Source organism: Pagrus pagrus, assembly GCF_965226575.1.
Source record: "Pagrus pagrus genome assembly, chromosome: 10".
In the NCBI taxonomy this organism is placed as follows: domain Eukaryota; kingdom Metazoa; phylum Chordata; class Actinopteri; order Spariformes; family Sparidae; genus Pagrus; species Pagrus pagrus.
This window is the reverse complement of record NC_140194.1, coordinates 26,114,150-26,127,300: the sequence shown is the minus strand read 5'-3', so window position 1 is coordinate 26,127,300 and position 13,151 is coordinate 26,114,150. Positions and strand designations below refer to the sequence as shown.

Below are 13,151 nucleotides of genomic sequence, written 5' to 3'. Positions count from 1 at the left end.
ACTGGATAGTTTTGATAAGGGACCACAGTGCTTCCACATTTTTAAACAAGATACTTTTAGGGAGACCTCGGGACAATTACCAGCCGTGTATGCGGCGACAAAAACAGATATTTTTGACAAGATGTCTGGACATCTACTAACCCTGACCCCTATCCCTAGTTTCTGGTAACAGATAGGGGTATTTTAAGCCATAACACAATCTTTTCCTAACCCTTACCAAGTAGTTTTTTTTTGCCCAAACCTAACCAGACCTTGAAGAAGTTGGAACATTGCCTAATCCTAACCCTAACCCTAGTTTGTGGCAACTGAAACAAGTATTTAAAGCCAAAACATGATCTCTTGCTCACCCTTAACAAGTAGTTTTTGCGCCCAAACCTAACCAGAGCATAAGCAGAGAGTTGTCACAATATAAAATAAAAACTGAACCTAAAGAATTGTAAAGTCGCAACGTAAAAAATGTTAAGTTTCAACACAGAAAATCTTGTCATAGTTTTTTTGTGTAACAGGCGCTGGGTTAAAACATTACTCTGCTAATTTTTTTCTCCACTAATATACACTTGAGACCTTATCACTCAACACAATGACTCAGACGAGAAGAGCGGATTATTCCACAAAAGTCTCCTTCCTATCAGATGTAATCTCCTGCTTTCCCCACAGAGATCATCTTATGTGAGCAGCGCAGCGAAGCCTGAGGGCCTTTCACCAAGGCGGGTCAGAGAGCTACCTTCACTTCCGAAAGGTAATGTCCCACCCGTTTCTTCTGAACTTCATTGAACGGTAAGAAAGGGTTCAATTCACCTAGAGGGAATGCAAGGAGTGGGAGAGGAGTGACGGATTGACGAAGCAGGTGAGGCGGGGAAGCCACGAAAGCCAGTGAAATGTGAAATTGTCAAAACACATATTTTCTTTTTTTCCCAAACAGAGTGAATACAGTGGGAATTCAAAGCAGCTGGAAAGAGGAGAGGTTTGAATTAAACCCTCAATCTTCAGAAAGCAGGAAATGGGATAAGGTGAATGACGAGCAACACATCCAGGACTTAAGATCCTGCATGCATGGCTTTTTAAACGTCTTCCATTATCCAGCCTTGTCTTTGAAACCTGAGCTCCTGGCAGAGCACATCAGCTATCTGCTTCCTGATAAACAAAATGTTAAGACAACTTCACCCGGAAATTTAATTCAGTAGAACCCAACTTGACTCTGAGCTTTGTGCTGTAACTCTATCCAAGCCGGTCTGATGGCGTCTGATAATATTTATTACAGTTGATGAATGACAAATCACTCAGCTCTTGCGGAGGAGCTGCAACTTCCCCTTTCTCTTTGAAACTCTGTCATCATTTTTGCGTATTTCCCGACCCTTGCTCTCTCTCCCTTTAGCTCCGTGCATGAGTGTGCTGACCGGCTTTAAGGTCTGCATCATGTCCCGAACTGACAGGAGCTGCTGGGCCGAGCCACACTGAGAGCAGCCAAATGCTTCAGTGGAAGGGGAATCTCCCAATCTGAACAATGCTACGCTCATTAGTGCTTCAAACAGCCTTCACTGGGCATCCTCGGTTCAGAAGAGGAAGATAAACAGCTGCATTTTATTGGAGGATCACAAAGGTGTGTGTGTGCATCTGTTTGTGTGGGTGTGTACACGTGTTACGCAACGTTAACACTTCATCCAGGTGGGTGACAACAAAGAGACAAGGGTGCAGGTAGAATCCCAAACCTATTCTGGCTCCCTAATCTCTCCATTCTGACACACACTTTGATTTGTGAGTCAGTGAAAAGCCTGAGCAAACAGCCCGTCCCATCGCCACCCAAGTAAAGACTGCAAGTAACTTTCAGTCAACTCTTTGGTCTCCCCAGCGTTTGTTCAAGGAGGTTCACCTATCTTTTCAACCCCGGGTAACCTGGAAAATAATCAGTTGATTGGCAGACTTCAGTGTCCTCCCCATTCCTCTTTGTGAAGTGTTTTATCTGAGGCCTGTTAAGAAATCTGTTTGTCCCCCGCTAGCATGACCAGACAGATGTTCCTTCACAGAGATCAGGACATACCCTGACGTATTAATGCATTAAAACACACAGTCACACAATGCCGACAGAGATGCTTCAGATCATCAAACATAAAGGCAAGATAAAGACTAAATAATAGATAACCAAAAGTAAAGGCAGCAGAGAGAAAGAGAGAAAGGAAGAGCTGCAGGCACTTTGTAGGACAAAACCACTGATTCCTGTTCTGTTTTTGCAGGTTAGTATCATTTGTTGTGAGAGAGAAAGAGACTGTCTTTTCTCTTGACTTCCCACTCAAACTGAGAAAGTCATAGCTCTGATAAAGCATCAAGCTATGTGTGGGGACTGAAAAAGAACCAATTTCTTATATCTGCCAACACCCAGCTTGTCACACAACCCCACCCAAAACCAGTGAACCTCGCAGTACAATTTGAACATTTGTAACTAGAGGGGTAATGTTGATATTCAGCTTCAGCTGGTACTGTATGTGCCCCATAAAAGGAACCCTGGCAGTGTTTTTGACATGTTTTTGGGTTTTTTTTTCTTACAGAGACACAGTATCACTATGAAACAGTAATAGCTAGAAGGTGGCTAAATGCTAACGCTGGTTATGAAATATGTGGATTTACCTTCAAATATGGCCAGATGGTTTTCACTTTCCAATGTCTTTGCCGTTGCTGATCAATTGGCAAGCGGTGAAATGACTGACCCATGATCATGATGTCAGAGGAAAAAGGCCTCTGTGTGAATATGTTCTATAGAGGGCATAAAACTTTAGATTTTTATTAGAAGATGAATATAAGAAGAGTATAACATGACAATGAGGTACAACTTTTTTCTTGGCTATAGTAGCAGGGAACAGTAAAATGACTTAAACACATTAAATTAAACATGACCAGGTTCCGACCAGGTCAGAATGGACCCACTGTTTATGTGAGAATCAACAAAAACCCTCGAGACATAATCCACATTGCTTCAATTTGCGCTTATTGTTTATTAAACGCACCTGTTCTGTATTTATAGGGACAGATTTTTAATCTGCAGGTGTAACTTTACTCAACACAAAAACAAAAAGTTAACTTCAGCTCAAAATGGACCAACAACAGTATACTGAAAACGGTCGATATCAGTGACACACATGAAGGACATACATGAAGACAGAAAGGGAAGAGTGTGGTGAAAAGTGATGGAGTTAAAGAACATGGAGCTAACAGTGATAACAGTAATAAATCAGATGTGCTGCGACCCCACACAGTGCCCTGCAGTGTCTGTGCGTCCCACCCCAATCCCTCACACACCCTACTTAAGACGTGAAACCTGTGCCGACAGCTCAACCTGCTAACCTTTGTGACCCCTCTACCCCTTCCCCCCTGGAGAGGGACACCACTGGAAAGAGGAAGTGACACCGCCACGGAGGGGAAAGGTCGACTCAGACGATGCATTTCAAATGTGAGAGAACAAGATGGATGGTGGCGGCTGCAGTGGAAGCAGCATGTTTTTACTAGTCAAAGAATCTCAAATAGCTTATTTTCACCATGTACAACAAATTTGTCTCGTTTGGTTCAGTTGCTTCCTGAGGCTGGGGGCGATTATTGCCTCAGTCTCTTGTCTTAGGTTTGGCTTCTGCTCTCACCTTTGCAGCCTCAAAGGAGAGTATTTATGTTTTGTTTTAGTGTTTTTTAAACCTATGTCTCCAGCCTGCCCACTGCAGTTATGATTTTGGCAACAGGCGCAAACGGGAGTAAACAAAACAGTAGAGGATGCCAAGCCAAAGACAGTTACCCAGAGAAAACACGGAAGTCTCATTCTTGCATTGTTTTATTTCTGTTTAAGTGTCTTTTATAGGGAACAGCCCTTTAGAGATTCCATTATACGTGTACACAAAAAGTTAAGGAGTAAATCTTGCCTAAGTTACGTGTTCAATTACTTATTTCTACTCATGTCAAACTGCTTTTTCTAATTAGGAGCTGCTACAGATCCACACAGAGGATACAGAACTAGATAATATGTTGCTGAACTGGTTGTAAAATTGATCTCAAACAATGAACAGCAAGACCACATTTATTCTGTTCCTCTCTCACTCAGCCTGGAGTCTAAGATCATATTTCTGGCAGCTCTAAAGCTAGATCAGGAACTTCAATATGTGGTTTTCGGCTTTAAGCTTCATCACTTCAGGCGACTCCGATACAGTCGACTAATATTTTCCTGATATAATTGTGGAGGTTCTAACTTTGGCCATCATTCAGACCAATGTCACACCATGCCATTCAGATTCCTTCTGCATCAAAAACAATTATTTGACGGTCACTACACCACTGTTTGTCTTGAAAAACAGACTCAAGAAGGAGCTTAAGCATCCAGAGGTGATCAATGATGCAGAGAAGCAGTCTTGAAGTATTCCTGTTTGTTTTCCGTACTCCCTGCAAACGGCTCATACAACCAACAGCATTAAAGGGAAAAAAGGAGTATAATTGATGCTGTCATCGCACTACCACCCTCCTGATTTTGGCTTTTAAATTTTCATTAAGGTTTTTATGATTCTGTTCAGTCACAGAAGAGAGGTTGAACGTTTGGGAAGAATGACTGTCATGGTTAGAAATGGCTGGAAATGTCAGCATTGAGGTGTTGAGGTATGAGGTATATAACTTGAGGTATGAGATGGGACTTAAACGTAGCCCTTCAATGTCCATCATAACTGTATGCCAAACCCCTTCACGTTACCCTGTGTCTACACAAGAGGTGTTTTTCATCCATGTCATGCGCATCTGATAGAGCAGATATGCTTCTCTTTTAAAAAATCTGCGCACTACCTTGGTCGTGTAACTGATCGTGTTTCACTTGCACGATATGCGTGCAAGCACAACATTTTTTTGTACTTCAAGTCTATTTTATTCAGTTCTACATGCTTAATTTCAGTGAATTTGTGTTGGGCTCTGAGCTGCGGCTGCACTGTTAACACGCTTTTACTTCACAGCCTTTACTGTAGACATTACTGCGGAGCTGCAGATAAAATCTAATTTTTACGATCACATCATTTTCAGACGGAAGACACTAAAATACAGGTTAATGATAGCAGCCGCACTGTGAGATAGTGATATTTAAAAGGAGTGATAAGAAGGTTTATAGAAATAAAGGTTGTCATGCTCAAGTAGAGGTCCGAAATGCATCTATTACCACACTGGAGTACGGCCAGAACATTATACAACACATTCAGCAGCCCAATCACCACCAAATGTTGGCACGGAATGTTTCGGCAAACCACTCATACGTTCAAGTTTGTACGTGTCATACGTACCATTTAGACATTTGTCAATACTTGTCACATCACATGTTTATGACCTGACTTTCTTACTGTGAGGTAGAGGGGACGGTGGTGGAGTTACAGGCGAGAAGGCTGCCAAGCCAGTGACCGGAGTTTGAGACTGTGTCCAACATTTGCAACACTGGAAATTTTAAAGGAGACTTTGGGAACATTTCCAGCCATGTTTGTGACCAACACAGATATTTTAAAGAAAATATGATGTGTTCCTCACCCTAACCAAGGTGTCTTTGTGTTGGACAGTGTTGTCACAACATAAAGAGAGTGGCACACATAACCGTGGTTTGCAGAAACTTAAGTTGCCACCATTTATTCAGGTGATTGGGTTGTTATCAGTGTTAAACTGTTAAAGCATTTATGTTATGTACATATGTATGTTGCATCAGACAAATAGTATGAGACAGTCCTTGATAATGTTCACAAAATCTTTTACTCGGTATGGTTTGCTCTCAACACAAAATTGAAGAAAAATCGTGGTGTTAGTGACATCACTTGATTTGAAAGCACTTCTCCTGAATAATCTGCTGGGATCTAATAAAATGAAAGTGTAGTTAATTAAACTTGAGGAATGCTTTAAAAAAAACCCACATTCTTTTCTGATCAGAGGTTATTATTCAGTCTAAAAAAATATCATTAATGCCCAAAAGCATGCCTCATATTCCAGTCTCTCGCTCTCTAACACACTGAATAACCAGAAGCTGAGTCTGGGGGCCACATTCTTGCCCTCTCCACACTCAACTGCCAACACAGCACGTGGCTTTGTGCTGGCTTCGCCGATGGCTCCTTTTAGGAGTTCTTAATGGGTCACACGCACAATACACTTTGTGTTGCCGAGCATTAAACCTCCACGGACGGGATTGGCGGTGTCACTGGGGTTCAGGTGAAGGAGAAGGAGAAAGAGCGCCAAGTATTGGGGACATATTGGGCAGGAGTTTGGACGTGTAGGCCTACTGAACACGCTCATACAGCTCCTATAAGAGTCTGTCCGTCCCTGACGTGCATTCTCAAAGAAAATGATAGTGAAAGTGACAGGAGAAGACTTTGAGAGGTCAGAATCTCCTAAATGAAATGAAAGGGGCATTGTAGGCTCTGCTGACAATATTGCTTTATGAAGTACACACGCACACACATATAGACATACTGTACACACATAAATGCATACACTCAGACACACAATAGAGACACACACATATCAGCGCATACAGACACACTTACAAGTACGCACATGTATGCATATAGCCGCACATATACACATGTACCCCCGAACACAGGCACGCACACACATGGATATGTCCAACAGTGGTGAACAGCTGCATGAGTCGGTCTGGAGCGAGACCAGCCACCTCTTGGCCACAAAGGGCTGCTTGTGCCCCCGGCTCGCTAGGAACATAAAACACAAGAGATAAGACCAGACACTGTTTGCCAGGACCAGCGGACCTCCCCAAACAGGAACTGCAAGTGCAAGTGTTTGACACACACATACACCCACGCACACACACACAGACAGGGATGCAGGAAAAGCAGACACATGTACGCGTTTGCATGTGTGGAGAACGTTGTTAACTGCAAAGAAGTTAAACTGGTTGATTTGTTAGAGCCCACCTCTGCTGAGCAACTTGCCCCAAATTCCCAAGCTCATCTGACCACTTAACAGCTCGACAGTAAGTCGATCCGCTCTTAACAGCACATAAAGTGAGGTTTCCCTCTGCAACAGGTGAATTGAGACTGTAATTGTTGGTAGGAAACTAGCTGCTACTCCTCTATACTTGTGAAGCCTGCTTGAAATATTTTAGATTGCTGATAAAGTGATCACTGAAGGAGATTAGTTTCATTTCTTGAGAAATGATTCATTATCACCATTGCCTCACGTGGTTCTAGTATCTGTCATTTTTTTTTTTTTTTTTAATGATCTGTTGTTTCTTAAAGCAACATTATGTAACTTTTTCCCCCTTAAATTAACAGCTTCGGAATCATGTTGATGGTACAGTGTCTGGTAACAGGGTGAATGGTGTCTCTGTCTCAGCCACTCCGCTCCCCCATCACTTGTTTCTGCGCTGTGTAACTTCAGTGAGAGGGTTGGATCACAGCGTTACAGACATGTGTACTTTTCTACACATAACATGGTTATGACCTAATGAGTTTTGTTTGTAGTTAGCACCTACATTACGTCCGACGATATGTTACAGACCTGGGATTTGTATTTACGACAGCGGGGGCGCAAAATTGCACAAAATACCAATTTCTACATAATGTTGCTTTAAGCATTTGCTCTGTAAAATGTGCCTTATTAATAAACTTACTTACTAATAGAAAACACGAGTTTGCGATTGCAGCCAAACAAGAACTGAGTTTCGTTTCTTCTTTTGGACAGTGGTGCCCGCCCCCTTATTTACAGTAAATAAATAATGACAATAAGAAACGCATCGCGAGTCGGCCGCTTTTCACCTTCACTCATTTACCTGCGCCCCTTGCTTTTGATCAACTGTTCTTTTGCTCAGTTCACTGCATTATGATGTTCCTTTGTGATTAGACATCATATGGAGAAACATGTCGTTCTAAAGAAGTTTAAAAGTGACACTATATCACATTTTTCGAATAAAGCAGGTAGAACACATTTTTTCGCTTCCAAATGAAAACGCTGAATTCACAAGCAACAGAGTGCATCATTGCTCAATTCCACACACTCATGGCTATCGTCCCTATAACTGCACGTGGTCTGGTATGACCACTAGCTCTTGGTGGCTAATGCTATCTGTTGTAAGCAACCTTTAGATAATATTTGTTGTGTAACTGACATTACCGAGAACTGATGGAATTAATTTGCTTTTTTTGACTCCTCTATACTTGTGCTTCTCCTGCACTATGATTTAGCACATATTAGCATGTCGTAACTGCGCTTGTGGCTGCTGTTATGTAAAGGTTTCATGAGCTCACTTTAAAGCTTCTGTAAAATGCAGTGATAGCGATCTATTTGAAGATATTTCCACACTGGTTTCCTTTAAGTGGCCTGTAGAGGTGACGCTTTAGAGGAAGAAAACTGCTCCTAGATGTTCTGTGAAAAGAGTCCAACCTATTGTGATCTGAAGAGCGCGGCTAATGCGAGGCCAAAGAAACCCGCTTCTTCAACAATGAAGCTGTGCCCTATTCTGTTCTATGTGGCTCTATTTCTGCTGAGTCATGATTTGTCCAGTCACCACTTGCAGGCCCACACAGACACAGGGCCACACACACCATGACACAGTAGAGTCTGTGTGGCTCAGATCAAGGTCCACTCGCAAAGGGGAGGAGGGAAAAAACCCCGAAACGTGACTGATGTCTTTGTCCTTATCGTTGCCCTTCTTCTTCCTCTCTCTCTCCGTCTGTCTATCCATCAGCAGCTCCATCTCTCCCTTTCCCTCTCTCTCTGTCACCTCCCCATCTCTGTCCATCTGTCGCTATCACCACTCCCATCTATTGCTCACATATCTGCCTGCTGTCTATCACACTGCCGTCCCTTCTCCTCATTTCATGCAAAATCACGTTTCATATGAAATCACAAAGTATCAATTCATGATCTCGTGGGAGTTCCCTCCAAGTCTTTCGAACAAACCTGATGAACTTTTGGTGTTTTAAATATTTGTGTCCGTTGCATCAACAGGGTGTGCATCTTTGTAAAGCCAGATGTGTGAGGAATATATCGATGGAGAGATATGGAGGCCAGACGCATGGATGTAACTGCATCACCCGGCAGTTTATTTTAATAATTTCCACTTCATTCATCAGCTGTCCATACTGACCAGTGGGCCATGCAGCTGTAGCTCATTCATAACCTCCACTGGCCACCACACACACACAAACAGATACGCTCCCTGGACTTAAATCTGCACCATGCAAAAGAGAAGAGTCAAATGTGCACGTCCGTCAAAAACAAAACAGCGCGCTCAAACACACTCTTGGGTGAAATGATAGTTTGTATGGTTTGAATGAGGCTCAAGGGGATTTTACAGAACTGCAGTATGTATACAGAAGGTGGAAGCTTAGACATCTGTGTACGCAAATAAGAGTGAGAGGGTACTTTGGTGTCTGAAACACCTGGGACTCGGTCCCTTTTGGGAACACACTCAGTATTTAATCCACAGAATCATCATAAAGGTTCTCACTGGTGTAAAAGGCAGAGAGATATGAATGGACGCACATGTATGCATATACAGTCATGCATATACTTACATGTGACTGTTGTTCTAAAAACAACACTGTTTAGTTCAGTTAAGGTTAAACGATTTGAGACATTATGAGCTGTGACAAAAGTTTATTTTACAACCAAGCCTGCATTCTGAATGATTCAGCCATGGGACATGCAGAATATTCAAAAGAGACATCGATCCATATAGGGTTATTTCCACACACAGCGAAAATCTATCGCATTGAGTGAGACTGAGAGTGTCACAATGATGAATAGTCCAGAGGTTTGTTCATAATGTAGCTCGACTTTCAAATTCCACTCATTCATGATCGTGAAGGGAAGTTCGGACGGAGCTAACTCAAAAAGGGGAAGTTCAGAAAGACACAGCAAATGGCCATCAGCTGTTGCTATAAGGCAACACAAACATACAGAATAGCAACACTTAAGTTTTTTTAAGTACCAACTTCCTTTCAGATAGTTGTGATCCTGTATTAATACTCAATACTATATATGTACAGGTAATCGGAACTGAAAAAGGTCATGTTAGAGTTCTTATTTCTATGTCATGCCAATATTCGGCCTGACAAAAAGGAAAATAAACAGGGCTTTGCCCCTCATCACCCACATTTTCTCCCAATAAGTAGTTGAGTAAGGGAATAGCTAACAGAGCCTTTATTCATTATCATTATCCATGTATTTTAAATGTTTTTCTACATCTAACTAAACAGTATTTTGGATGGCTCATAGTAATTAAAGTCAACAGAAAACAATGGAACTCATTGCTATGTGAATGCGATTCTAATAACTCAGCTTATTATCTTCCATGTTGTCACACTGACCGGGTTCAACATTGGGCGGTAAAATACAAGGTTTCACCTACACGCAAAACAACAACAAACTGCTTAATCAGGACTGATAGCACCTTAAAAGATTGGATATGTTCAGCTTCCAAGCTAACTCTGCTGTGGTTTGTTTTTGGTGTCAAAGCGAAGTAAAGCTACCAAAAGATGTCATGTTTGCAGATTGTGATTTCAGTATGAATTCAAAAGCTGAAACACAGCCTTGAACTGTGGTCACTGGCTTGGCAGCCTTCTCGCCTGTCACTCGCACTTTTAAGGAGACCTACGGACCATTTCCAGCTGACAAAAAATGTAGATTTTTGATGAGAAGTCAGGACATCGCCAGCCATATTTGTGACAACCACAACAAGTATTTTACGTCAAAACATTTTCCTAACCCATACCAAGGTCTTTTTGTGCCTAATCCTAATCAGACTTTTGTAAAACTAAAAGTGCAACCTAAGGAAACATAAAGTTGCAACATGAAGAAATGCAAAGTTTTAACATATCTGTAATATGCAAAAATGTACATTTATTCTAGCGACTGGGTTGATTAACTATTCAAAATACCTCACCAAAATCATATTTGTATTTATGGTCACGTCTTTGAATGGATTTTACTTTTACCACTGTTGCTCTTTGCCACTATTGCAATCACAACGCCAGCCAAACATTTGCCGCACCCACAGCAGCTTGTATACAATAAAAATCCAAGAGAGCTAATAGTAGAGCATGTCAACACAAGGTCATAGACACGGACTGTTTTTTTAATGAAGGACATTTTCTTTGATGATCAACCGGCTCACTATGGAACACTTGAAGAAGTATATCACTGAATAAAAAAAAAAGTTTTCCGCTTGTGATATTCCAACAGTCATCAACTCTCTGGCAGAAAGCAGCAGCATTCTCAAAGTGTTTCACTGATTACAGCTAATTCCTACGTCACCTCCCCGTGCCTCAAAACATTCCAGCGCCGTTTTCTATTTTGGATTGAGGCATTTGCCTGTTTTTCTCCTCATTTAGCCACTTGAAAAAGGTCCTGTGATTTAGCTCCTTGTGAGGAACTCTCCTTCACTCCCAGAGGGACCTGACTAAACTTTAACTGTTGTCGGGCAAAATAAGTCCACATGACAAGAGGGGGACTGATTCCCATGTGATTGGTTGATAATTGCCATGTTTGGAATGATGGAAAGATTCTTTGAAATCTGTCGCCACTGTTCATGGGCAATTTAGCGTACATGAAAGGAGAGAGGCGGTATCACTGATTAACAGAAGCCAATATGTTAGAAGACTAACTCTACCTCTGGTGAACCCTGATCCAGGAACAATATATCAACTAACTATCTAGAGGTCGGTCATTTACTCTTTGCAAATACACACACCTTAGTGGGAGATTCAGCCTCCCAGAGAAAAGATATAAAGTGAAAGTATTTACAAGTTAACACCCTTAACACTGATAAGATTTTAAAAAATGTTTCCATTTCATTGCTTTCAATTTAGTCACAGTTTGACTTGTGTTAACTGCTGTTGCAGTGACTCATAATCAACAGGGTGGGCCAGGAGACATACAGTAAATATGCTGCACAGTTAACTGCCTGTTAAAATGTGTCAAACTGAGCCAAGCTGAAATAATGACACGTTGATAGCCAGCAAACAGGATGTTTCTTCGGGTTTGCCAGAGAAGGATGTGAAACAAAAGGTGAAGTGTGAGGTGTGGCGAGCGGCAGTCTGCAGGTTTGGAGCAGAGACCTCTCGTTTTGACTCAGCATGTTGGTACACTTCTTTTCTGCTGCATCATGAGTTGAACCACTGGCTGCTATACGATTATTTCACAGTCCTGAGTTGACACAATGGGAATGACAATACAGTTTTCTGAACAGCTCTTTAAAGGTGCAATATGTAAGAATTGGCCACCTGTAGAATTCATACTCCAAACAAATAGTAGGCAGCATATCACCTGCTGCTAACTGTACTCCATACGTCCATGACTGTAGCTGCTGTTAACTTGTTGGCTCACTTTCACTGTGCAGCTTGCAGGAGTACTGGGGGAATCTAGGTGTTTACATTGCTAGCACAGGAGCTTTGGACTGCTGGGAGAAAGAGGCTTTCGGGCCTGGGGCTAGCTGGTTAGCATGCTAACTTCAGTGGATATCTGGCAACACATTACATAATGTCAACACTGTTATCTCTTCACATTGTCTTGATAATTGTAATTATTTCTGAAATGTTTTAAACAAAAATCTGTACATATTGTACCTTTAAATAAAGTGAAATAGGTTTCTTGTTTTCATATCCTTCTGAAATAATGTCCCCCCCTAACTGAGCAAATTAGCTGCACAGCTAATTGAGCTAATTAGCTCAGTTAGTTGTGCAGCTAGTGGTCCGGACTGGAAGCTTGGTAGCACCGGGGGAGTGTTGGTCTTGTTTGCTCCGCTCAGTTCAGGAGCTTTGATAGGAGCTAGCTGGTTTGCATGCTAACTTCAGTGTATGTCTCTGCAACACAATACATACATGTAGACATCATACACACGTTATCAAAACTGATATTTGTTGTCCTGCTGATTATTTTAGTTGAATCAAATGTTTTAAACTAGTATTCTTACATAGTCTGTCTGTCCTCTTACCCTGCGTATACACTCAGCTGCCAGTTTATAAGGTGCAGTCAACCAAAACTAATGCAGTCTAATACAACAGTCTTGCTATAAACCCCACCTACTTGAAGGTTATAATGATCTGTTAGGTTTAGAAAGCCATTGATTCATCTAATATTGTTTGTGTGTATTGTTAGGGTACTGTATTGCATTTCTATTATTATGTCTACCCTATTCATATTAGTGA

General features: G+C 41.6%; 1 long non-coding RNA gene across 1 annotated transcript in view; it reads right to left on the bottom strand.

The window, feature by feature from the left end:
- The window catches only part of LOC311263744, a 96,934-nt gene that overhangs the window by 629 nt on the left and 83,154 nt on the right, over positions 1 to 13,151 (bottom strand). The window lies entirely within an intron of this gene.